The sequence below is a fragment of the Cyprinodon variegatus genome, unplaced genomic scaffold (genome assembly GCF_000732505.1).
Source record: "Cyprinodon variegatus isolate N-32 unplaced genomic scaffold, C_variegatus-1.0 Scaffold98, whole genome shotgun sequence".
In the NCBI taxonomy this organism is placed as follows: Eukaryota; Metazoa; Chordata; class Actinopteri; order Cyprinodontiformes; family Cyprinodontidae; genus Cyprinodon; species Cyprinodon variegatus.
Window position 1 is genome coordinate 964,058 of NW_015150551.1, and position 24,843 is coordinate 988,900.

Here is a 24,843-nt window from a genome sequence, read left to right on the forward strand (position 1 = left end):
GTCATCAAAATTATTTTTTTTTCACAATGATATCGGTCTTTGCGTGCATTATTTAGATAAATAAATAAAAAATAAATAACACAAGTTTAGAAATGAGCAAGTAAAATAATAATCAGAACAAGAATAATAAAAAAAGTAAGTTTTATTTTAAAAGATTTTGCTGTAAAATTAAAATAAATTCAAAATGCATACATTTTACATTTGTGTACACAGGTATTTAGATTTTGCATATAAGGAAATATAAAATTTCGGAAACTAAAAAAAAATATTTAAAATATTTAACAAGCACAATGACCCCCAAATAAAAAATAATACATAAATAAATGAATGAATGAATGAATGAATGGATAATAATAATAATAATAATAATAATAATAATAATAATAATAATAATAATAATAATAATAATAATAATAATAATAATAATTGTAGCCAATATGTTAGTGAAATATAAATTCATAGCAGCAGTCCTCAGATCGGTGATCAGCACTGAGTGTGTGTGTGTCTCCAACTCTCTGCTACAGAGCTCCGTCCTCCAGAGAGCAAAACAACAGACTGGCCCGATATCCTCCTCCAGACCCTAGTCGCTGTTTGATTGACAGCTACTTTTAGCCAATCAGCTTGGAGACTCAACATCCGGGCTTATTATTGGTCCTTCTCTCCACATAAGTGTAGTGGTCCTCAGCCAATCACAGGGAAGAATATTTGTTGAAATTCTATAGAGGACGCTTTGGCGCCCCCTGGCGGTAACATATGGTAGACATTTCACATCAGGACTGTTGCTTGCCAGTTTGCTCACGTTGATGAAAACTGTGTTCCTCCGTACAAATGATAGAAAAAGGCACTCCCAACGGTTTCCATTTAAATGCTAACGAACTATACAGACTTTATATTATATTTCCTTCTTGTCTTTAGGAAACATGTGTTCCAGTTAGTAATAGTTCTGCTATATCCCACAAATAAAAGTCATTTTGACAGCATTACAAGCCTGCTGTCGCAAATTATAACTCCCAAATCTTCCCCTTTTTATGAATGTTTCACTCTCTGACATTTATTTTAGTTTTAAAGCTATCCAATATATAATTTCTTTATGTAAAGAAATGTAGTGATAAACACAGCAGGGTAATAATGCAAGCATACCCTGGTTGGAATGTACAAAATGCCATTTATTTTTTATTTTATTTTTATTTTTTGCTGACTATGCTATTTAGTTAACAATTTGGTAGATTATCCAACTTATGATAGATTTCCACATTTCAAAAACCCTCTTCAGAAATCGCTTTCATGCATTTTATTTTGCATTTAATCTTCTAAAATCTGTGGAACACAACTTAACATATATAAAAGGCGATTTTAAGACAAACTAAAAAAGAAGACGATAAAGCATGACAATATAATGAATAATACATAACCTATATGAGATTTTTAATCATTGATTTCGTTAATGTTTTATGGATATCCCTTTTTTGTCTCTAGAACTGCTTATTTATTTATTTATTTATTTATTGCTCAAGTTAAAAAAAGAAAATATGAAAATACATATATAATCAACACAACTGAAAAAATAAAACATTTTTTTGTCTAGATGAAGATATCTAAACCTATTTTTTGTAATTCAACAGAGAAGTTTGTAGTGCAGAATTAAATCTATCAAACGTGCTAAAATTTAATAGCCACAAGTGGGCGCTGTTGCACAAGTAGTCCACAACCAAATTTCTTGCTGTAATTTTGGTAACTTTTCGTCTTAGAAAATTATGCTTATTTAATGAAAACCTGCTGCTAGATCTACATTTCTGCTATTTTAATTAAATAAAAACTTTAGTGTGTGCTCTGGTACCTTATTCAAATTTTAAAGTTATAATAAAAATGGTTTTAACCACTTTGAATTCCTCTCTGCTTTACTTCCCTCTCACAATCTCAAGAGGGACCAGAGGCTGAGAGAGAGGGGCCAGGAAAGGGGCGAGGCGCTGACAGCTTTCTTTTTCATGTCTTTTCAGCATGAAACGTAACTGCGGACTCGATGTCAGCGTCTGAGATGGTTGCTTTGATAAAGTTAGTCTGGCTCGCTGAGATTGGCATCCTTCTGGCTGGAAAAGAAAACAGAAAGGCCCTTATACATAAACAGAAGAAAATGGCCCTAGCTCAGTGAGAAAACTTGCCCTCTGGAAACTCTGGGGTGCTGTGCAGGCTTAAGAAAATTCCACATGCATCATGAGAAAGTAAAGTTAGAAATGATCATGCTTCAAGCTTGGAATATATTTTGTTCAAATAAAAGCGTGCAAGCATATTTAAACAAGCATTTTCATGTCTTATTATTCATCTTCCCCTTCTTTCAGTGCTTGAAGGGACCCTCCATGTGTCAGGTTTGTTTCTGCAGCTATTGTGTCAGCTTCACTAATGGACTCCTCTCACCCTGTCCTCTTTTCCTAGCTCTCTTTCGCTTCCATATCATATCCATGTATTCCCCTGGGGGCTGATTAAAAGGCTCTCTGGTAGTGGGTGCAGGGATATGGGATGAGCAGCAGTGGAGAAGAGCGGCCCTTATTACCCCATATGTCTGAGCAGGGAGCCGAATGGAGTGGAGGTCCTTTTTTTTTCGAGCTAATCAATAGAGATACCGTCCCTCTCCAGGCTCTGTGTCTCCTTCTTTCCCTCCACCCTCTGGCTCTCCCATTAGCAATAATGTGTCTGATATTGATACTGTTGGCTCTGGGATCCACGACAGAAATACAGCTGTGCTCCACATCATGGCTGTGTGCTCAACCAAGCGACCCAAGCCATTGACATGCTGTTTAACCTGCCTGAATGTGTAATACATCTTTATAGACTGCTAGCCTTTCACTGTGAAATTTACCACCAAATCAGTGAAAATCTCCTCCTTCTTTAATATCTTTGGTTGATTAGTGATCAATTTAAAGAGATTTATAGAATGGAAGCGCTGCTGCAGGAGGCATAAATTTGGGGCTGTTAAGATGTCTGTTTTTTACTCACTTAAAAATTGATGTAAAAACATTATTTTGATTTTATCAACGTTATCTTTCAGTGAGATGTCAAATAAATGGAGGTATTTCTAAAATGCACATGTATAAAGCTGTGGGTTTGATATCTGTTTGCTCATTTTGTAGCTTGAACAGTGTTCATGTCACAATGCAGTGTTATAGGCTGTATTAATTCATGCATTATAATGCTCTGCACACTAATTAACATTTAGCCAGTTGCACTTTAGCTATCACATATATTGCACAGGATGTAGATTTTTATTCTCTGATATGCTACAGCTCACAAAATATTGGTTGGAACTAATATTTATGAATATTATTGCATTTTTATAAAAGAAAAAGTTTTAAAACATGAGTTAATTGCAACAAATATCACATTGTGTTTTGTCAGTTCATCATTAGAAAATAGAAAAAACAAAAGATGATTACAAAGCTACACAGACATTGCCATCAACTAAAATCACAGGCTGGACAAGAAGTAAATAAGCCTGGAGAAGCTGTGGGGATCCACACGGTAGGTATGAAAATTGGCTGATAAGATATTTATAGTTGAGCATTGCAAAGTCATAGCAAAATAAAATCCGGTGCTAAAAGAAAGACGAAAAAGTCTCATTTTTATTTGTATTTTTGGGCCATGCAAAACACAGTTACCAAAAATCCCTCTACAAATCATCCTAAAAGCACAATTTCAACAGTAAAACAAGGGTAGTTCTGCAGCAGGAGCATTATGCAAATTATATATATATATATTTATTTTATTTATTTTTTTAACAGGGAAGCTGGTCAGAGATCATGAGTAGATTAATGCTATTAGATGCAGGACAATTCTGGAAAAAAAAAAACTGTTAGAGGCTGCAAGAGCTTGGGTTTGTAAGAACATTCAGACTTCAGCAGATATGTGACACTTTACAGAAAAGCTTCAAAGGACTAGTTTAAAAGAAAGCATGTTACCATGTTAAGATGTCATATTCAAAATCCAGCTCTATATCCAATACTTGAAAACTAATTTTTTTTGAATACCCAGATTTCTATGCTAAATATTTGGTTTTATGCTATGTGGTAAAATGCATTCAAAATGCAATATTCTAATCTGATATTTTCCTTTAATATATTATGGTTACTTTAGCAGTAACGAACAGAGTATTACTGTAATATTAGATTTGTTTCAGACTTCTGCACCATTCAGCGTCATGGAAAAGTAGGTGGAATTTCAACGATAAGCCATGTTTTTTTCCCTTCTGATTTACAAGATAAATAGTCATGAAAAAACAGCAATATTTCTATTGGTATCTTATAGGTTCTATAAGCATCTGGATATTTTCCTAATATAACAAAACCACTCAAAAAGAAGGTAAAGTGCAGGATGAACTGAAATGGAGAACAGCAACGGAGGAACAAATGCTTATTGTTACTTTCTTTTAGCAATACAAGCTTATAACCATTTATAACTCAGCATTTTAGATTCACAAAGATTGTAGCAATATATTGCAGAGGTTGAAAATACAGGTTAAGAAAGTAAAAGCCTTTATAGAGATTAGTTCCAACCATTTACATTTTCAGGGCCACAGCAGTGACAGGGGCTTGTTCTGAATGCAGTTAGTGACTCTTTAGCCAAAGTGGAAGTGCTCAGTGGTCACCCTGATAAGTGCTGTCTGAATAGTGCTGGAAGGAGGCAGGAAACATCACCTTGTAGGCTTCCCATCATAGTTCCTTCCGGAGTCGCCTACCCAGCGCTAAGAAAAGCCCTGTGCTTCAGCAAAAACAGTTTATATGATAACTAAGATCGCAATTGCCACAAGTGAAAATTTGTGTAAACTGATAGCAGACCACTTTGGAGCAGCAGATTGAGAAGTTGTCAAGTTACTTGTAAAGACAAGGCCACATTTAACACTTTAGATTAAATCCTACATCAGAGAACTGAAACTATTTCAGATCAGGTTATAGATTTTTAGCCTAGATAGCTCAAAGTTTAAGGGTAGCTCAGACTGCCATAAGGTGGTGTTTTAGGTCACATGCCAAGTTATTGAGAATGGCAGCCTGCACGGAGCATCACTATACATGGAATTAATAAATCATTCATTATACCTGAAATAAAGCTCATTGTTGGCTGAATTGTTATGCAGTTGCTTTAAAGAGCTTAATATGCAACACATCGCCTCTGATGTTTATGATAAGCAGATGAAAACAAGACAGACAAATAAAACGTCATGGTTCTGCACTTTGTTTAAGTTTCTTTTTAAGTTTCACTATGATTTTGTGTCATTGTATTTGTTTCCTGGCAGTGTTGTGTTTTGTATGTTGCTCTCTGTTGCCTCCATCTACTCTGCTTTTGGGTTCACATCCACCACCGTTGAAATATGAATTATAAAACTAAACTTGGAAACTTAACCCAAAAATTACACCTGGTATACAATAAACTTCGTTTGAAACAAAACAAGCGATTTTACTGGCATAGACATCATACAGAAAGATGCTGCCCATGTCCTCACTACAATTTAGAAAGTAGAACACATCAGGCTGGTACTGAAGTCCTTACATTGGCTCCCTGTAGCTCAGAGAATAGACTCTGTTAGCTAATAAATAAATGAATGGATAAGCACAAAATATATAATAGATTTGTTGTCAGTGTATAAACCTTCCAGACCACTCAGGCTTTTAGTTCCAGCCTATTCTGTACACCCAGAACTAGAACCAAACATGGAAAAGCAGCATTTAGTTCCTATGATCTGGAGCAAACTCCTGAGTTCTTTTAATTCAAAGTTAAAAACAAATTTGTTTAGAACGTCCTTTGACTGTTGAAGTTAAACTGTTAACCGAGATATCATTAGTTTAAGTTTGCTCTACTACCTGTTTTCATCTTTACTTGCTTTAATTCTGCTTTTATTTTCCCGCTGTTTTACTATTTAGTTCATAAAAATGACTTTAAACATATTTGTACTGAATTGTGCTACAAATAAATTTGCCTTGCCTTTATTAATGGATTTTTAGATGAGTATGAGAATCAATATAAAACCGAATGTCCATGCAACTCTTAAATACACCAAATAACACATCATACTGACTGCAGCATGGCATTGTCTACAGCAACGGTAGGGGATTTTTTTTTCTGTGTTTCTTCCTGGCCGCCTGGGGGTCGTGTGGGTGTTTGCCCCTATGACCGCAGGGTTTCGGGCCCAGGGCTGGAAACTTCTGAGAGATGCCTGGCTTGGCAGCGGGGAAAACGACCTCTGACCTCCATGACTCGGTAACCCCGGGGGTCGTAGAGCTGAGGGCCCTGGCAATGAGGAGAGTCTGTAATTGATGTGGGGAAAGAGGGGTAGGGGGGGTTGGTGGCGTGCTTGAAGCAGAGGTAACAGCGGAGACTGTGGAGAAACCTGAGGCCCCTGAGGTAGGTGGGAGTTGGCAAGCTGATGAGGCCTCTGGTCTGTGTCCTGGGGTCTGGTGTGCTGGTCTTGTGGTCCTGTGGGAGGTAGAGCGGCAGCCATGGTGGCAGAACAGAGCTCCTGACTAATGAATGAAAGAGGAATACAAACAGAAGAAAAAGAAAAAAACATTTCAACTAATCTTAATAAGCAATTTAATCTAATTGAACTTTACATACAAGGAAATCCTTTTAAAATAGAAATAACTAACATATTTGCACTAAATCTTAAAATCCCTGTAAGTATAAAAGCAAAAAACGTTATCTTAGGGTTCAAAAAGTCTCTGGATCAACTAATGAATGTTAGCTTCATGCTAAACACTTGGAGAGAGACTCTTTGGCTACATTAGATTAAAACTGAAATTATGGCCACAAGCATCCCATATTTATTTTTGGGTTTAAACAAAGAATGATCTTGGTAAAAGTATCTCATGCTCACTGTTTTCTACGGTTGTTTTTCTCTAAAGGATGTGGGAAAAATGTATCTTCATGTGAACAAGATGTTCAGTTAAACTTCTGAAAATATATAAAAAGCACCCCAAAGGGTTCCTTTTTTTCCCCACATAACACACATCTGCAAGCAAGTATCACTGTTTTGATTGCACAGATTTATTCATGTACAGCCATGCCGCTAAATCTTTCTCTGCTATTGAGGTTCTTGTCAAAAAAGTTGGGGTCTATGTGGAGTTTTGGCAAGAGAGTCACAGTTGCTCTTTCTTCAACAAAGGGTCAGAGGGCAAACTGAAGTACTCGAAGGGGGTGGGGGGATGAGGGAGGCAATGGCTGACAGATGTTTACTCAACCATACTTCTTTCAATATATTAAAAAGCAGCGTGTCTATATGTGCAATTGCTCTACCAGGACAACAACGCACTCACTTAGCTATATTTTTGGACTGCTGTCTTAGGCTGGAGTAGGACTTTTCCACCAGGGAGAAACTACTGCATCACAAACCCAACCTGGTCTTCTCCATCATGAAGCAGTTTTCTGATTGACTCTTTCACAGGATCCCTCTGTGCTCTGACTGAAGTTGGGGTTACTCTCAAGTTACCAGCGACGTGGCGCAGATCGTGTCAAAGCTGTTGTTTTAGAGGAGCGAGTGAGGAGGGGGATAAGCGGGTATGATGTTTGGGATGGAGAGCGATTCAGGGTTTCCTGTCAACATCACGGCACTCTTGAGGATTCCAGCTCCGCCGCTGTCTCCAACATAAATATGTTCTTTTGTGGCTATAAAAAACATATATGGGAGGTGAGGATGATCACATCTCATTCAGGTTTGTTTAGATTACTGGTCATCCTTTAAAAATGGCCAAAATAATCATTTTTAAGAGAGAGTGGCACTAGTACCAGTCTTTCCAACCAAATTACTAATTTGGAGGGTTGAAAATAGAGGGAAACAAACAAGAAAACAATTCTTAACTGGAAACTATGACCACATCTCATAAAGTCAACCCACTAAACACAGAACCTTCCTTTTTTGTGTGAGTCAAGCATCTAAAACTGATTTAAAATCTTCTCCATGAGATGGTAAAACAGCACCCCACAGGACATGTTGTAAAATGAAATGAAGTAGAAAGAACGCTGCACTCTTCATCAGTGAGTGCAGAGACCTGCAATGAAAGCAAAACACTAATGGAGATGCATGTAGGAACCTAGAAGGATGTTCTCTCCCAGAGGCGTGAAAGCAACAGACGCACCAAAAGGTGTCAAAACTTTCAACATGCTTACAGTATGTGCTGCTGGTCTGTGACCGGCTGCAGAAGCACACCTCTGATCTTTTGTTTTAAGCAACTGATCCCCATAGCTAATACCCATGGTGGAGCATGCCTTGTGTGTCTCTTCAGCTTTCAGGAGTGACACCATTGTTTTGAAGGGCGGGGGAGGCGCAGCATATGTGCTGCTTTTTCACACGATTGTGACTGGGACAGCGTAACGCCAATGAGGACTTCATCTATTCTGTTACGTATATGAAGGAGAAACACTGCCGTGTCATTCCCTTCCAGAAAAGCCACCAAAACGCTTACATCTTCTTCTTTTTTGTGTGTTTCTGATCAAAATTTGCAATCCTCTCTTTTAAAAATTACATGCAAATTGGCTGATTATATATTCATCCTCATAACTTCACAGTTACATTCCTTAACCCCTGAACAGTTTTCTATTTAGTCTTGTTAAAAACACAAACTTATTTATTTTTAGTTTCACTGCATCTGATAAACCAACACAAAGCAGTGCAAAACTGTGAGGTAGAAAAAAAAAAATCTATACCAGGTGGATTTGTTTTTTCAATTAACCCTTCATAGGGCACTCAGTGAATCCTTTGAAAATCTTCATTTCAAGCCAATAGTGTTATTGGAATCCAGGACAAGACCTTATTACCTTTGTAACATTTTGTTGGCAAAAATGAATGTCAGTGTAATGACGCCAACTTGCCCGAATATATTAAGAAAAATTACAAAAAAAAAGTGCTTCTATAAGAAATTTATGAAAAACACAAAGAAACACATTTTTACTTATACAACATAACCTTAGAGGCATTAATGCTGATACTGGAACTTACATTTTTTAGTTTATAAACCTAAATATAATTGTTAACTAGTCTTATTAAGTTTTTTACTTTAATTTTTTACTTTTCAATTAGCTTTTTACCTTTTGTCTTGACTTTTTAACTTTTTAATTAACTTTTTATCTTTCTTTCTTTACTTTTTAACTTTTCAATGAGCTTTTTCCCTTTTTCCCTTGACTTTTTAACTTTTTTTCTTTTTTTAACTTAATTTGCGGTAGGTAACATCATTCAAGGGTTCATCTAATTGGTCAAAGGCCAAAATAAGATGTACAGCTATGTAGCAGTATCTTTGCTGAATGGCTGGATATAGATCTTGACCTCATTGAGGGACGGGAGGGGAGGGGACTCCATTTATAAGGGGTATTCAAGTGATCAAAAATGGTAACTTGCACTATAAAGGGTTAAAACCCTTACAACAACATATATAGAGTGAAAGTAAATAAAGTTAGACCTGGAGACTTTCCCAGAAAAATTATGTGAGCATATTCTTTTCCAAAACGAAGGTGTGCACTTGATGACATTGCTATGGAGAACCCGCTACATTCTGCTTTCAAATGTGACCTAGTGGCTTAAAGCTGACAATCTGAGCAACATCTTTGGAGAGCTTTTAACTCATCTCTTAGGAGAGATGAGTAAAAAGCCATAAAATTGATTAATCTTCGATTGCAGCAGCATAATCTCAAACTGGAAAAATCTGACGTGTGAAATGAAGGAATGATTGTGTTTAACAGGGATGCAGTGGATGCAGCTTGGTTTGAAACTTCCAACAGATAAATTTAATATTTTCGGTGCTCTAATTTTTTTTTATCACAACTTTAGATTTTTTAGAGTATGTGGCTCCGTGCACTGCAAAAATGATCTAGAAATAAGTCAAGATTTCTTACATTAAGTGTATTTACCCTTACTTTGGGAAGGTAAATAAGATGATTTGCCTATTGAGTGAATATTTCTACTCTTAAAATAAGATAATTAGATAATATGCACTTGAAATAAGACAATGCAATTGTTTTTTCTTATTTTAAATGTAAATTGTCTTGTTCCATTGGCAAAGTTTCACACTTACCTCCTCAATTCAAGAACAAACACACTTATTTTAGCAAAAAAGTTGCGATTTAAATTTTTTCCAGTGTGACCTCTTTAAATACCAGCACTTTTGAAATGAAAATGCAATGGCCTCCTACCAATAAAGAACAATGCCTCATGAGTCAAACTTTTGGTATGGTAACGATCAAAAACATGATATCAAATGAACACAGAGTTGGTTCACAAGACACAAAATGGGCTTTCCCTCATGACTTTCTTAGTCTGCAGGCCTAAAACCAACAAAGAACAAGTGGAACAAGCAGAAGAGAAGAGAGCAAAAAAGAAACAATCAAGACAGATTGTGCAAATCCCACTGTTCCCACTGCTCCAGCATTGTTGTTAGTTAGTGCCTTTATATTGCAAAAAATTATAATTTTAATAACAGAGATGCAATTAATGGGGATTGGACATAAATAAATAAATAAATAAATAAATAAATAAATAAATAAATAAATAAATAAATAAATAAATAAATAAACAAACAAATAAATAAATGTGATTTAATATCCTTAATACTTTTCCCCTCTCAGTAGATGTACTCATTTTGAGCTGCTCAAAGATCTGTAGTTTAGGATTCTTCTATGGCAATAAAGTATAATTTTATTGTTAAAAACCATCAAAAGGTAATTAATGTGTCAGGCAGCATGCATTATTAACCACTTTGGGCTTTCCCATGAGTAATTGGCAAGTAAAAGTCACTCAGCGGTTTAAAGTCTGGCGAATGCCTTTTTAAGCATTTTAGCGTCAAAACCCAGCTTTAGAAAAACAAGCTTTCTCTTCAAGTGGATAAGACACTTGAATATCTTTTCAAATCTTTAGATGCATAAAAGCTTCAACGCATGAAAAGCAATGGCAATATAAGAGCTTTAGAAGTGGCTGGTTAAACATTGTGGTAGGTTTTTAGAAACACTGAATGCTCCAAGCTCAGTAAGATTAATAGATCCTCTTATTTCTAATAAAGAGCCATCTCTTCCTAACATTCTGCTCAGATACAATCATAAAATGGTGCAAAATGATTATGAAGCCATGAAAAGTTGTATAAACAGAAGATTTATTGAAAAAGCGAAATCTTGAAAAAAAAAAAAAAAAAAAAATCAGACCAGTTCTCAGAACAGATGAAAAGGAGATCATTATGTACCAAAAACGACAGAGCAGAAAATACAAGGGGGAAAAAAGCTGTGAGTGAATTACGATTTAAGGCCAACAACATCATCTGCAACACATGTGGAGGTGGTGTGATGGCATAAGCATGCTCGACTTCCAGGGGCGCTGGCGTTTAGTGAAGCAGAAATGTAAAGCGATATACTGTCTGCAGAATGCAGCAAAGCTAGCTGGAAGAGCTCCACAGCGCAGATGGACAACAAACCAAAACATACCGTTAAGGCAACCCTGGAGTTACTGAAAGTAAAGAGGTGTAATACTTTGAAATGACCCAGTAAATCACTGGGGTCATTGCACAGGAACCAACTGAGCTGTATTTCACTCGACAAAGAGGAAACTGAAGCAGAAAAGCCTGCTAAGAAATCAGTATTTAATAATACAACCCCTAAAATTAGAAGTTCTTCGTCATGGCTAAACCTATCTTTTTCAGAAGCCTAACCTTTTATCCTATCTTCAAACTCTGTGCATCTTCTCTTTTCACTCTTGATCTGGTGTTTTGCCGTATTATATGTTCATGGGTGTTAAAATATTCATAAAGATACATGCTTAATGCCAGGCTGTTGGAGACTCAATGCTTTTCAAAAGTATTCATAACCTTTTGACCTTTTAACATGCCACCACATTATAATCACTTTTTTTTACTAGTTGTATGACAGATTCAACAAAAAGAAGTGCATAATACTGATATGGAAGAAAAAATACACCATTTAAAAATAAATAAATATCTGAAAATATGGGCAGGCATTTCTGCCTGAATTACTTTGATAGCCCTGGATAAAATCCAGGGCTATCAATTGCCTTAAAAAGTGTAGTTAGTAACTTTTGCATGATTTAATCTCCTGCAGGATTTATTCTCATGTTAAGACCACAAAGGTTTGCTAGAGAACATCCTTGAACAAATACCACAAGACATGAAGGATCTTCATGCAGCAGTTGGCTTCAAACTAGAGATCCATTCCCCAAGTCATGATCTCAAGTCATCATGTTCAGGTTGCACTCAGTTGAAGAGATGACTGGAGTCTGGTGTGCCATTGCTTGGTCGGAAAGAAAACCTGCAGCCACACGGCTCTTTCTGGAACCGGTTTGAGACCCCTGATCTAATTAATTATTACGTGACTGCAAACCTACCTTAGATAGGATCGACCATCTAAATTCATAGAACAGCTGTGATCATAGAAGTAGCTAACTGACCCATGGTAACTCTGGAAAACCTATAGAGATTCAAAGCTTAGATAAGACAGTTCAACACAAATCTGATCATTATGGAAAAGTGGAAAGAAAAAAAATAACTGCAGAAATTATGTTACAAGAATTCCAGTTTGCAGCGTTCCACAAGTCTCGTAGAAGACATTGCATATAGAGGAAGATATGGAGAAAGATGGGATGACATCAAAATTCCCCTTTATGACCAAAACACTCAGGACTAAACATGGCATATTAAAATGAAACAGTTGTGCCAGCATCATGATGTGTAGATGGTATTTGTCAACAAGGACTGACTGGGTCAAAGTCCAGATAGAAGTTCAATAGAGAATCTGTGGCAAACCCTAATATATACTCTTCACATATGTTCCTTAAACAGTTAGGGCTAGAGCTATTTTGCAAATAAAAATAGATAGGAGTTATTTTCAATAGAATGTCCCTGTTCACATTTAAATGTGTTTCTTACAAATACAGTAAGTTAAGAACAAACAGTTTGTTGTATAATTAATTCTTATAGGTACACTGAATACATAATGCATTAAGTTTATTTAGCATCCTGTTTCTGTATTGCAAAGTAGTAGCTAATTTAAAGAGAAATGCCAATGGAATAAATGGAAGATTTTCAGCTTGTTAAACAGGGAATTAGAGAGCTTGTGACTAGGGCTTGTCGAGCTATAAAACTAAACCGTTCAGCGGCACTCAAGTTTTAGTGCATTGGCTCACAAGCTGACAGCTTTGCTGTTAGGCTGGTGTTTTGGGCACTGCTTTGGGGCATGCTTTATGCCACTCATTTGGCACAGGGACACTTTCAGGACTCACCAGAGGTAGATTTAGAGAAAGACTAAGCTATGCATGAAATCAGCCTTTCCTGGGCAAACATGAAGAAAATTAAAACGTGTGCTGAGTAAGGATGTACAACATTAATCTAGTTGTTGCTCTTTCTTTTCTGTTTTAGATACTTCTCCAATGTTTACCATTTATTTTTAAGAACTCATAAGTGTGTGGTTTTTAAAACAGATTGAAGGTAAATTGGGTTAGGGAACATTATTTGCTTTTAAGTTTTCCAAGAAACAAACAGACATGTGTTTGAAATCTGCACATCTCAGATCTGAACAAATTCAGAGGCAAGCATGTTAAGCCCTCATGCATAAGCACACATTTATTATTGCTCTTTAGGCCTGGATTAGATTTCTTTCTGGAGCTTAAACAATTTAGGCAGCCATAATGATGTCCACATGCTTAGATATTTTCATATTTCCACTGAGGTTGTGCTTGTTGTTCTCTGTACTCGTAGCAACACAGCCATCTGGAATAACAGCACCCCTTTATGTTGAAAGTTGGAAAGGAGAAACAGATGAGTAAAAGAAAAGGCTTAGGCTGCTACAGGACATAGGGATTACTTTTTATCATTCAGCTTCTTTCTACTTCTTTTCTCTAATTCTGCAGTAGTTTAACTTCTAACCTTTTGTTCTTTCTGCTTTCTCTTGTCATTGCATCATCATCTGGCCTGGCCTCTGTTCGGCTGGAGGAAGGCATCAGATTGGCTACTGCCATCAACACCTTCAGTTAAAGATGATAAAGTTGGGCCTGTTTTTTAGTGTTTAGTCCTGTTTTTCTCTTAGGCATAGCTACGTGCTCAGCTATTTGCTGTCTTCATCCTTTCTAACACGATAACCGACTCAGAGATCACCGTTCTTCTCTCCAACAAAGAAAGTGTTAATGGATCAGTGCTTCCATGTCCTTTCTGATGTCTGCTTCTGTCTCCTTGAACCCCCTGTCAGCTGATGCAGAAGCCTGTTCACACTGAGCCTGGTTCTGCTGGAGGTTTATGTTCAAATGGAGATTTTTTTCTCCACTGTCACTGTATGCATGTTTGGTGTGAGGGATGGCTGCAGAGTCAAAGACACAATGCAATCAAATGTCTATTGAGACCACATTCTCATCCAGGTGGAGCAAATCCTGCAAAGTCAATAACTTTGTGCAATCAGCTGTATTTCCTTAGATAGAAAACCTTTGACCAATATGTCTGTATGAATTGATTGACCTGTGTCTGTGCAGTGCCTCACATATGTTGTGAATTGATGCTAGCTAAATAAACTGCACTGAAAACTGAATTGAATTGTAAAGATGAGAAGAAATAAACACGGACAGTGATTATTTTGCTCTCTGCAAAGTGGGAGAATTCAACTCCTCTGTTGCAAAGACCAGAGATTTAGAGTCATTAAACTAACAAAATCTAGATGAAGAAAAAATGATTTGGATATACATGAAAAGGGCAAGGATTCTATGTATGTACACTAACCATGTTGATTTAACAACATCGCTGCTAAGACAATGTTATAATCATTGTTTAATGAAATACATTATAAGTAAATAAATTTAAAATGTCATAAACATCTTTGACAATCATCCAGCCATGTTCCTTGTTTGGCATTTTTAAATGAGAAAATTATTACGGTAAAATGTACCATAATTTTTTTCAATTTTTTAAAGAAAGAATGACTACGTATAGAGCAGCTGAAACACTTGTGGTTAATCTCCATTATGTTTAAGCCAATTCAATACTTATGAAGTGAAAGAACAAGTTCTTTTTTTCTGAGAAGGTAACCACAATAAAGTGTGCTATAATGTAAATTGTTAGACAGCGAGTGAACAAGCTTACATTCTCCTAGCAGTTTATTATGACATTGCTCTTCGAAGCAATACATACATTTACTGAAGGAAGTTGCTGTGTGTTTATCGATTGAAAATCATAAGGTATATAGGAGAGAGTCTATAATCTTTGTAGACGGAATTATATTTAAAAAAAGATGTTTTGCATTTTTAAAAACTTGCACCAGATTGCAATATGTGAAACTTAACTTCCAAGAAGAATGTTGCTGGATAAGAAAAGAAACACTATGGGGGCTTTCCAGGCTCCCCCCCTTGTCCTCAATAGCAGCATATCAATAGCCAAAAAATCCCTTTGTCACCTTCAACACACTGATCTCCAAGTGACATGTTACTGTGAGCAACCAGTCTGAATGCTCTGAGCATTGATGCCGGGCACTCCAAGAATCTGTGGATTGTCATGCTGTAATAAAAGCCTCCTGGTTGCTCTTGCCGATGGACAAACCTGTTAGCAGGCAACATTTCACAGGCAGAGGCAGGTCTGTTCAGCAGAACAGGCTGTTCTTTACAAAGACGGCCTGCATGCTCCTGTTTGACGTAAACTGTGGGTCTGTTGGTTATATAAAGAAGATATTAGCCTCCAGGTGACAGTGGATAAACAAGGATATCTCTAAGATTTCTGTTTTTAAAAAGTTACCCATTATTGCTGAGTTTGAAAATTTGACATTTGTTACCTTGAGACAGAAAAAGCTTTAATGTTTCTGTTTTAAACTGTATTCTGCAACATTAATATGCCTCCTTCTCTCAAAGCTTTAAACCTTTATCAGTTTTCCTCAACAAACAGACACCAGAGACTAACTCAGCCATCGAGAAGATATATGGAGGACATGCTTTGTGTTTTTGCCTGTTTGACAACGCTTGCCTTTTCATAAAAAAATATATTTAATCATAGTCATGGAAATATATCTGTGTGTTCTTACTATTAATTAGTAAAAGAAAACAGTCATTTTAAGGTCCATAAATGATCCTTTTTTTAAAGCGTCAAATATATAATGGACTATTTCATGTGGCATTTCTTCTGAAATATTTGTTGTAATGGTGCTATGTCTTCATTTCAATAAAAAGACCCTTTGCTTTGCCAGACGTGTGTCTATAAAAGTATTTTCATGCCGATTTTGCATCGTATTAAAAGAACTTGACGGAAACAACTTCAAATTGTTTCAAATTTCCTGAAAAGGTTTTTAGCCTCCCTTGAGGTGGTTTTCGACTTAAAAAAAGGAAATACCTACAAGAGTTGATAGAAAAAAAATTCTTGGCTAAGTTCTGACATAGCAAACATTAACCTACCCTAACTGATAAGCTGTTTATGCTGCTTGCATCCCATTACATTTGCATTTCTGTCTGGATGTCTCTGGATGGCATGTAAAATCACTTATACTAGTAGTGTACAGCTTTCCTTAATGCAACACATTCATTTAAACTTTGATCCAGTACTGAGCAGCTCTCTCCAGAGGATGGAAACACATCTAATTCGCATTTTCTTTTTTCCAACATTTAAAAAATTTTGCTCAAAACCCCGAATGAAATTTGGGTGGAAACAAAGCAACCACAATGTTGCCTCTCCCAATGTGGGCCCTAGAGCCACTGCAGGAAGGCATCACACCACCTCTGGTGATTAGAAACTTTTTTAGAAAGGCTGAATAAGGTCTGAGATCTTTTACTTTAGAGAACACATTGTCAAAATAGACTTTAGCCAAAAGGAGAGTCATCATCACTTTGCAGAAATACCTCTGCCTTACATTACTGCATCTTGATCAGAGAAGTTGGGTGTGTAGTTCACGTAGCGTGGTGTAGCGCAGTTAAGGTAGGTGCTTCCCTACGGGGGCGGGTATTCCCTGCTTTCTTAAAACACAAATTTTTCAGAATAATGACATTGTTTTCAGTCAGCAGAAATTACATGGAATAATCAGTTATTCATAACATAAGTAAAAAACACTGTGGGCATAATTTTGAAAGAGTTGCATGATATGCATGATATAGGCCTTAAAAATAGGCCTTTAAAATAGAATTCTTACACTAAGAGAGGTGGGCTTTGACATGGGTTGGGATAATAATTTTATAGTATTATTGCCTTGAGCTAATGTATCCCAGTTTCATAAAACAAAACAAATACATAACCTCTTTGAGCAAGTTTGGCTGATCTGTTTAAACAAACGTCTGTGGTAAATTTTTAAAGGTCAAGCAATTATAAAACAGAGAAAAATTAGAAAAACAAACAAAAAAAATACAACAAAAAAACTGGTCTAAGCCCTAAAGAGGATATCAATTTATTATACTGGAAGAATATCATAGCTTAACCTAGAATAAGCCAGACTGATCTGTGTAGTTTATTTGAATTTTACACAGTATCCATCTGGAAAGGCTCCTATGGGATGTTTTTGCTAAAGGGAGCAACTTTCAGTACAAGTCTTCGAGCTGTATTGGGTAAATCACCAAGTGGCACCTACCTACCATGACTAGCTTTTAGCCAATCACAGCAGCAGTAGCAGTTCTGATGTGTCACATTCTAAACCATAACTTTTTTTTTTATTGATGCTCTTCAAACACTTTACATACATGTAGAAATTTTTATTTTCAGGCCCTTGTTCAAATTTTGCCCAATAAAGCATGCTGACATTTGCACCTTTTTTTCCCCCAATAGGTCCTTTCCAAGTAGTATATCCTGAAAAATGGCAGGAAAATAGAGGCAGTTTGATCAACTCATAGAGTTTTCCAACACATGTAGTCACCAGTCCAAACAAATTGTCGTAATGTTTAAATAATGCCTGCATCCATTCCATAGAGATGGAGCATATTTGTGATATATGCAACAACATACAATTTTCATAAAAAAATATATATATTTTTTTCAATTTCTATGGATGCATCTACATGACAACCTTTATATATGATCTCAATGTGCACAACACTGGTAGAGTTGTTAGAATTTTATTAATTTCTTTGCCGTGCCACTAGAACGCAGTATGTTCTTTAAAACAGGAACATTTACACGCATACAAGCACTCACTGTATGCGGGGACAGTGGTGTGGGATGTAGGAGTTCGCCCTGAAATCGAAGGACTTTCAGTGACGTTGTGTCCTTGGGCAAGACACTTCACCTGCATTGTCTCTGCCAGTGTACAGCGCCAGTGTATGGCAGCCCCGCTTCTGTCAGTGAGCCCCAGGGCAGCTGTGGCTACAATGTAGCTTGCCACCATCAGTGTGTGAGTGTTTGCGTGAATGGGTGAATGACTGAATGTAGTGTAAAGCGCTTTGGTCAAGTCTCCTGACTTGAAAAAGCGCTATATAAGTACAGGCCATTTACCAGTTACTCTGCTTAAAAAGGCACCACCACTAAATCACCACCATTAGGTGATGTAGATGAACAGGGAAAAGGCAACAAAACTTTCTCAAATTACCAAAAAAATTGTTTTGTTATGACACTCAGGTGGTGGTATTTGGAAATGTGGCCAAATAGAATGCATGGGAACTTGGTGTAGCTAGTGATGATATTTAAGTATCAGATAAATAGGCAGCCAATACAGAAGCATTATTTACCTAAAAGAGAATACATTCACATGCAATTAATTAGTAATGTCCCAATGGTAGGGCTGGACATGAGCTCATCTCGACCATTGACAGCTTTGCCTAATGCAAGCAACTAAATATTACCTCATCACAATGACCATCAACACATGACTTCTCTGTAGAGAACAAAAATGCCAATCTTAATACACCTCCTAGTTGTACATTTCAGCCCTACCTCTAAGTTGTGTGCCTTCCCATAAAGAGTATTTATCTCCTAATTCCTCTTTGCACAAGTGGTAGGGGGTATGAATTTAGCCTCTAAAAACAAGGGATATCAGATGCTGACTTAGCTTGGAAGGTCCAGAGACAGTTTTCCAGAACACAAAAAATAGATTAGAATAGCCTGGGAGGGGACATCAGAGAATCCTGCCAGAGAGACAGAGCAGGGTGAAGAGTCGGCTGGCTGGAGCTAGCCTCTACAGGCTAACTACGGGAAATTAAAGGAAGACAGTGGTAGTTCAGAGAAGCCTAACGGGCAGACAGCACCAGAACAGGGGAGATGCGGCAGGGGTTGGCACGTGTCTGCACTGGCAAAAGGACAATGAAATAGTCCTTTAAGGGCTAAATAAAAAAAAAAAAAATTTTTAAGCCAGGAGCGTTCTTAGGAGCGTTCCCCAATTCATCCTTTGTCAACATTATTCTCTCTATCGTCCATTTTGATTGAAAAAAGCTTTGTCTCCTCTCTCACTGTGAGACATAAAAGAAAATATGCAGTTGCTTATGTTCCTGAACAACATCTATGCAGCAAAGGGTGTCCCAATTCCTAGGGAAGAATAACTGTTGGGATTGGGCCAAAGACTTTGAAAATATCTGTTTATTTTTGTCCATATTTTATTTAGAACAAATTTCTCTACGGTACATAATCTGGTAATCCGTTTTGACTTGCCTTGTTTCATCAATGACTTTAAAACCTTGACATGGTTTGTCTGTACGACTTACATTTTAATGGATATATTGTTTTTGTATGTAGTTTTCCACAGTTGTCTGTTAGGAGTATTTTTTGATTTGTGTGTGTAAAATTTGGCATCAAGGGATATTCAGATCTCACACACACTGACACAATGTCTCTACTTTTATAGTAACTTTATTAATGCAGACCACACCTAAAATAAGGACATTGTGGAACGGGGGCTATTTGCGTCTAGGTAATATACCTGAAGCACATTTACCAGGATATTTGGTTGATTGAAGAACTCCATGTGTAGAAGCTGTGAAATGAGAAGGCTTTATTCAAAGGCATGAGGTTGGAGTAGTTTTAGTATTTCATAAAGCAACAAAACATCCTGTTCATAGCTTTATAAGAAATAGATCATGACCAGGGTGGCAACAGTGGCTCAGAAGAAGGTGTTTGTTCTGTAGCTGGTGGTTTGCCTGTTAGAGTCCAATCTTTGTTGTGTCCTTGAGTAAGACAATTCCTCCTCTGCCAGTGGTCAGAGGACCCAGTGGCACCAAATGTATTTTAGCTCTCTGGTCCTCTGTCAGTCTGCCTCAGGGCAGCTTTGACTTAAACATGGCTTACCACTATCAATGGGTAAATGGTAAATTTAAAGGGCGTTGGAGTCCTCAAACTTAAATATCTGTACAAATGCCATTCAGTATTTTACCACAGTCGAGATGTATTTAGTAACATTTGCACATTTGTTTACATGTTGCATAATAGATATTATACAAACCGATACAATTTAATTATAAAATGAACCAGTACATGAAAAAGACTGCCTTATATTAAAATTTATTTTTTGGGGTCATTTTGAAGGCAGAAAATAATTCTTGAGTACGCCTTTGTTCTGGGTTTCTGTTAACTTGACTCTTTTCAGAAAATGTCTTTGTTGAGCATCCAAGCTCAGATGGCTCTGATTGCTGCTAACTGCATTTAAAGTGAAGGTTGCTCATAAGTCACAAATCCTTGTGTATAATACTCATGCAACTCACTTACTGGGATATATTTCATATGAAACAAATTGCTGGTGCTTTTCCCGTGATTCTTATGGCACAGAAATAGTGAATGGAGAGTACCGAATATAACTCGTAAATAGAGGAAATGGATTTTTACTATAATTTCAGCTGATGATCACTTTTTCATTAATCATAGAGCAAGCCTTTGTCTCTTTTGTTGAAAGAATCTTGTTAAATTAGCTCAAAACAGAAGGGTGCTTACTCATTGCCAAGCCAGCTCTGTAAGCTGTATGTGGTCGTGCCAGAGTAAACCAGACAGAGTTTATTCATACGCTTATCTTCATCTGTGTTGTTTATGTGTGTCTAATTGCTACCAAGACAAATACATAAATGTGGTTTTCCTTTGGTTTCTTTGTGTCAGTTGCTCATGTGTGCTGATTGGAAAGAGAGTCTTCTCTGGTGTGCAGATGCCCTACAGTTGGTTGCCAGTAGCAAGGATTTCTGGGTTACAAAGGGGAGGAGTAAACAGTCAGTGGATTAGCAAGGCCGAGACGTATGGTCTGCAGGGAATCATGCTTTGTCTCTACATACTTGTGTTCATTTAGACAGGAAAAGGTGCTGACGGTATGGCATGTCCTCAATCCAAGTTTCCACATTTTACCATGCATGCGTGTATGGTTTTTGTCACATGCTCAGTTTGCGTATGCATGTTTCAAACCTGATATTAGATGATGTCATATGCAGCTGCTGCGTGGCTGACAGACAGTTTCCGCACCACAACATGGGGCCCTATGGTCCGCTTGTCAGGCAGATTGGCAAGTGAATGACACCAATGAGAACCAGCAGTCCCTCCCTCTAGGAGCCAGGCGCTGAGTGACAGCCAGTAAACAGCCAGAAAGAGTGTCTCTGAACCTGAAAGTAATCTCTTTAACTCGCTCTCTTTTGCTTTCTCTTTTCTGAGTCTCTGTCTTTCTCCTTTTTCCCCCTGGCCTCCCTTTCCTTTGCCTTTTTTTGGCTTCTTTACTTCTCACCCCCTTTTCAAGCCAATCTTTTTCTTTTTCTCTCTGTGGGTATTTTTCACTTCAAGTGAAGGTTTCTGTCTTTTTTAAACTGTCTACAGTCCCCCCTTCTTTCTCCATTTTCCTTCTGCCTGTCATTGCTTCGTGCTGCCTTCTATCACTGTGTCATCGACTCTAAGGAACAATTTGACAACCTCTGACTTGTGCCTTTCAGTCAAGGTTTGAATAAGCAACACGTAAATAGGTACGAGAGTGTTTAAGAACAACTTGAGATTGTATATATGTAGATGTACGTATGTGTATAGGAAGCAAGACAGTCTCCAACAACTTTATCCTCCTCTTATGTTTTTTAGTATTCTCTTCTATTTTCTACACAAAACTGATCTACTCAAATTCAGCTGTTCCTTAAAAAAAGACAATTTGGTACATATAACAATTTAAGAGTATGATATAGATGCATTACTTTGACGTTCAAAGTTTTATTGAGAAACCATCCAGTTCTCGTATCTAACCCTTACCCTCTGTTCCTTCACCCTTGACTCCATCACTTTGACTCCAGGCAAATCCGTGGTAAGCCCACCCAAAGGCCTTTCAGCCTGGCACTCTGCCCGAGGCCCACACTCCCATCTGACCCATGAACACAGGACCCATTGCCCCGGCCCCCCTTTGCGCCCATGGACCCATCACCTCCTGACCCACTGTCCCACGCTCCCTTTGGCTTTTTTACTCACCACATAAGCCTCCTAAGCCAACTTTTGCAACTTACCGAATCAAGTTAAGCTTTGTGCTTGTATACTGAGATTCTTTTTTAGATAATTTTACTTTTTTTTAAAGTTATTATCTACTGAGGTCTTACCTGCATAAGGGAGCCCTTGGTGTCTCTAATTAATATTAATTCTGATTAGATGGACTTTAAGACTAAAATTAACATGTATTCTCGTTGAAGGGCAAGATTATAGTGGTGTTCTACTGTCTCAATTCAGTCTTAAAAGCATCACAGCAGTATGTGAAAACACTTACAAACCTTTGAGCTGCTCCCATTTTTGCACTGCTTAATAACAGACATTATTTACTCACAAATCAGAGGATTGTGCAGTGAGCCAACAATGAAGTGTCCTTTTGCAAATCATGAATTCATAGCAGAGACAGTAAAGTTTGCACCTTTGTCCATCATAGTGGCTGTCTTTTGTCTTTGTCATTGCTTAACTTTTAATTTAGACACTCACAAAAAGACTTAAATTAGATTCAACTGGACATCTGCTCAGTTTTTCTGAAAATGTTTCACCACCTATCAAAGAGTCATGGTCAATTGTGTCAGCCTCCTTGTAATAGAAATATTTGGTTTTGTTTAAGTGATTATCTATACAGATTGAAATGTTCTTACAAAACTGCATCTTGTGTAAAACCTACAGGAGCCAACTTTGACCTAGAATTCTCTCAAACTACAGTCGTTAACCTTACTTCATACAACTATTCTGGATTTATATCGTAATTAATGTGGCACAAAAGTTATCACATACAGGTGCAGTTTTTTTTTTTTTTTACTGTTATATACCTTTTAACAGCAGCTCTCTTAGTGAATTCTGAGCTTTTTTGTATTGGGCAAACATGGGGATAGGAACCAGTGATTATATATAGAGGAAACTGAAGTTATGTTGGAAATGCTTTACTTGTTCTTCTTTCGGTGCTTGCTTTACACAGTAAGCACAGTGTAACACTTTCTCTTTTACTGCCTTTTCTTAGACTTAGACTTAGACTTCTTTATTTGTCATTTTGTATGCACAGGGTGCATACAGAACGAAATTGCGTTACATACAGCTTATGAACGTTGCATTGATATTTCTTTTCATGAATAAACAATAAATGGCTTATTTGTAAATAATCACATTATGTAAACATGACAATGATTTAAAGGTAAAAAAAAAAAAGATATTTCTCATGTCATGTTTTTATGACATGGAAGAAGTCGCCTTTGAGTGTCGGCTGTTTACTTTAGCTTCCAATACCAGTTTTTCCAAGATTTAGACTAAATAGGGGGGATATCTTTTTCAGGTAAGATATCAATTGCCTATAATTTTTTAATTAGACCCAAAAACAACAAAAAAACTATAGTTATTTACACTAACCATTAATTTTTGTGTGTTAAAAACTTACATGTAAACATTTTATTCCCATATCAGCTATCTTTAATAAAGATGAAGACGTGGAAAGAATAAAAATATACCAACAGTCTAGATTAATTGTATTCTTAAATAATCATGTTATTTCAAGAATGGACTTTAATACTTGATACTTCTTTTGATTGTTTATCTGAACATAGAAAGATCCCCTTCAACTTACATTTTTAATGTAAATAGTCTTTATAGTCATAAATAGTCTTCTGTTTAGACAGCTTTGCAATGAAAATGTAAAAAGGCTTAGAATTTCATAAAACAGATCTTTATAATTGTTGTGATGTTTCACTTATGACTGGACTTCTCTTAAGCTGGTTTTTGGTTTCTGCATCTTAGATATTCTTTTTAATATTTATAATTAATAGGAACATTAAAGTCATCTACTGTTGGCTATTAATTAATTCACTATATATAAACTTTTTTATTATTGTAATTTCCACCAATCCCATAAGTTAAGGTTTTGGGGTTTGATGTGTTTTACTGGGGAAACTGGTTTCTTAGTTTGCTTCCAGTCTCCAATTTGCTTCTCTGTTAATGCTGCCAACTCTGAATTCTACCTCCCAACCTCTTTATCACAATGTTTGTCTCTCATTTGTCCATCACATCCATTCCATCCATCTTCATCTGTGTGGCATCCCACTCGCTTAGTCAGTCAATCTTTTTACCTCCAAGTGTTCATGTTGTCTCCCAGTGAATCTCTTGTTGTCCATTTCTATCTCATTCTTTGTTGTTTTTTCACTGTGTGTCTTTCTTTTTTTGGCCTTGTGAGAAACTCTTAACACTCTTTGTTGTGTGCACATGTCACCTCCATGGTGACCAGTGACAGTTCCTAAAAAGGTCTCTTCATTGCAGGGGCTGCGGAGGAATATCTGTTTATGTGTGTGTGTATTGAGAGAGAGAGTTTGTGGGTGCGTTTTACATTTGAGCATGTGCTAATCTACATGTGTGAGCGGTTTTTGCTCACCGGTGTCCATCCTCTCTTGTGGGTTCATTTTTTGTGTCGAAGTCCCGCAGTGATGTTTATCTCTGCGACATACACAAATAAACCAGGGCAGAGCCAATCTAAGCCTTGCAATCAGCGCTGTGC

General features: G+C 37.0%; 1 pseudogene; it reads right to left on the reverse strand.

Moving 5' to 3' along the window:
• Positions 1 to 6,150: 6,150 nt before the first annotated feature.
• LOC107084335 overlaps positions 6,151 to 24,843 on the reverse strand; it is a 57,834-nt pseudogene continuing 39,141 nt past the window's right edge.